We start from the raw sequence: 3,619 nt of genomic DNA, 5'->3' as shown, positions 1-3,619 counted from the left end.
CATCTACATTGTCTATGTATTTCATTTAAACAGATGGGTTACTTTTACAAGAAAATGTACAGATTGTCCACTCAACCTTCAGCTTAGAGCATTTACAGCCAGGGAACCTGTCCTAGAGAAGAGCTTTCTAAGTATGTCCTTGTCAAATTTGTCCATTTTAACATGATGTATAAAAAGAATTCACATTAGCACAAGACCAGAGGAGAATGATGTCTCCCCACAATACTCCCAATAGCAACAAAAATTAAAGAGACCTCCAAGACCAGAGGTATGGGAATTTAAGACATAACCTTTACTAGTGATTACCTAAAAAAATCTCAACACCATAGAGACATACAATGAATAGAGAAAATCTAAGTACACCAAATGCTGAGTACATTGGATGCTGCGTACACTAAATACTGAGTACACAGATTGCTGAGTACATGAATATTGCTAGGTACAAGAGGGGATAACTCCAACCAAAAATCAAGATTAAGGGATTACCACCAACAAAGGAGGGGGTCCCGTGCTGCAGATGCAAGTAGCCAGGACGCAAAAGAAATCCCTAAGGTGCCCTATGGTAATGAGGGACCTAAAAGTAACAAGGAGCTAAGGTAGCCTAACTACAAGTGGGCAGGGACCGCCTGACTCCGCGTCCAGTCCGACGCTAGGTGTATAAAAAGAACTTTAAATATAATGTGCACATTATGTAAATTACCTGAGGTAGAGTCATTCAGTCCTGGTTTGATTGGTGTCCCACAGGATGTAAAAATGATAGATCATGGTGTTCAAATATACCACAAGTGTATACATCAATAACAGCTTTGGTGAAAGAAAGACCATACAATATTTGACCTTCATCCAGCCGCAGTTAGGTCAGAGCAATCGTAATGAATCCCCTCCGCTGCCAGAAGCTCATACAGACAGAATAGAACAGAAACTATGGAAGAAGGTGGCCTGGTCTAATGAATCATGTTTTCTTTTATATCTTGTACATGGCCGGATGCACATGTCTCAGTTGCTTGGTGAAGAAATGGCACCAAGCTGTACTATGCTGAATAAGGAAACCCAGTGGAGGCAGTGAGATACTCTTGGTGGTGGTATCTTTCACCATAAATGTAGCCACAGTGCAAAATAGTTCAGAAATGGTTTGAGGAACATGAAAAAGTTCATGGTGTTGACTTGGCCTCCCCAGATCTGTTATCATAGTGTGGTCCTATGGCATCCTCTTCTACACTGACCATGCTTGAGCTGTCAATCTACCAACAGCAGGGTTTACTCAGGAGAGCCTGAGTACATGCCACGCTCGGGACCACCTACTGGGCACTTGCATCCTCGGTTGCCTATGTGATAAAAAATTGCTATCTCGGCAATTAGACCCCTCTCAACGGCCATAAAGTTATGATTGCACATCTGTTTTAGGATATCCGCCACTGCTTAATGGACAGAAAAAAATGACAAGACCCCCTTTAACCCTTAGGGGACCTTGCGATTTTCCATTTTTGCTTTTCACTTCCCACCTTCCCAGACCCATAACTTTATTTTTCTGTTCACATAGCCTTATGAGGACTTGTTTTTTGCGGGACAATTTGTACTTTCTAATAGCACTATTTAATGTTGCATATGGTGTAGTGGGAAGCTGGAAAAAAATTCCAAATGGGATGGAATTGGAAAAAAACACAATTCCTCCACAGTTTGGAGCCGCACCTGAGGGGTTAATAGATGCGGATCTCAGCGCCTTGTCATTGTGGCCAGGTATGTGATATGGCCGCCACCCGCAACCTACATTTGTATTTATGTTTTAATTATAATAATTGGTGTCGCAGTACGCGCCCCCCCTTCCATATTCATTGGTGGCACCCCAGTATTATATCCATTTATATTATTATATTCATTGGTGGCCAACCCACCCCCCTCTCTAGTATTAAAGTCATTTGTGGCACAGTGGCTACAGGGTCCTCCTCTCCTCCTCAGTATTTTCATTGGTGGCAGTGGCAGCTTCCAATTGGAGACCCAGCAGTGAAATGGCGGGGCTACGATCGGTTACCATGCTAGCCAGGACGCTAACGCTGCTGCCCTGTGCATAAAGCACAGGGCAGCAGGAACATTGTAAAATACTATTCACCCTAATAGAGCTCTATTAGGGTGAATAGAACAAGGGTTCTAGCCCCATAAGGGGGCTAATAGTTATTAAATATAGCCATCATAGAACACACCATTTATTATATACCAATACAGTGCTAACAACTGCTGGACTGTATTGGTATATACCAGTGATAGCTTTTGGAGCCTTATGGCTGATGGCATACATCCGCCCCAGGTCTCTGCTGTTTGAAACAACGGAAACCCAGCAGCTATGGTGTTCACTCCATGTGTGAGCGGGCCCCATCTTTAAAGTGGCAACTTCTGCTGTACATGTATGGTGGAGGTCGCTAAGGGGTTAAAGGATCTGCTCCACGCATCTTGGTTCCAGATACCAGGTAAGAACTTCAGAGGTTCAAAGGATCATAGCTGTTTTGGCAGAATGGTTGGAATTAGAGATGACCGAATTTCATGTTATGAAATTCGTTCACGCTTCGTTTGGTGGTAAAAGCAGAATTGCGTTATAGATTCCGTTACCGCAGACCATAACGGAATGCCTTTAGAGGCATTCCATTATTCATTCCGTCATAATAGAAGTCTATGGCCTGCATAACGGATCCGTCCCATTTCCGTTAAGCAGGAAAGGACTCCCCTACATAACGGAAACGGGACAGATCTGTTTTGCAGCCCATAGACTTCTATTTTAACGGAATGAATAGCGGCATGACTCTAAAGGCATTCCGTTATGCATTCCATCATAGAATTGCGTTATGGTCCGTGGTAACGGAATCCATAACGCAATTCTGCTTTTACCACCAAACGAAGCGTGAACGAATTTCAAAATAGGAAATTCGCTCATCTCTCGTTGGAATCTACTCAATATTTTGAATGTTATGGCTGATCAGTTTATTTTCCCATATTGCTATAAGAGCTGTAATTTATAATCGCATAACATACACATAGTGAAGACCTGAAGTCTAAGGCTGGGTTCACACGAGCGGATGCCGTGCGTGGCATCCGCTCCGTGAAAGAGTGCCAAGACCCGATGCAGACTGCAGAAGCACGGAGCAGTAACATGACTGATAATGCTCCGTGCCTCTGTGTGACCTCTTTACTACGAAAACGCTATGAGATAAAGTTGTCACTGTGATTTTGTAGTAAAGAGGTCACAGAGAGGCACCGAGCATTATCAGTCATGTTACTGCTCCGTGTTTCTGCAGTCTGCATCGCGTCTTGGCTGTCATTCACGGAGCGGATGTCACGCACGGCATCCGCTCGTGTGAACCGAGCCTAAAGGTATGTTCCCTCACCTTGTGGTATAATGAGATGTAGCATAGGCTATGCAGCCATATAAAATTCATACTATAAATTCAGCATACATAGCATGACGGTATAATATACAACCACAGTTAACTCCAACTTTTAGTTGACACACACTGTTGTGTTTTCCACTGAATGAAATAGGTGAAGGTCCAGCTACCTCTTTGCAGAGTGAGGAGGAGCTTACCTGCATGAACTTTATAGTCCAAATTCCAGAGTAATTTTCCTGCTTTCA

The sequence above is a fragment of the Bufo bufo genome, chromosome 4 (assembly GCF_905171765.1).
Source record: "Bufo bufo chromosome 4, aBufBuf1.1, whole genome shotgun sequence".
In the NCBI taxonomy this organism is placed as follows: domain Eukaryota; kingdom Metazoa; phylum Chordata; class Amphibia; order Anura; family Bufonidae; genus Bufo; species Bufo bufo.
Note: the sequence above shows the minus strand (reverse complement) of the source record.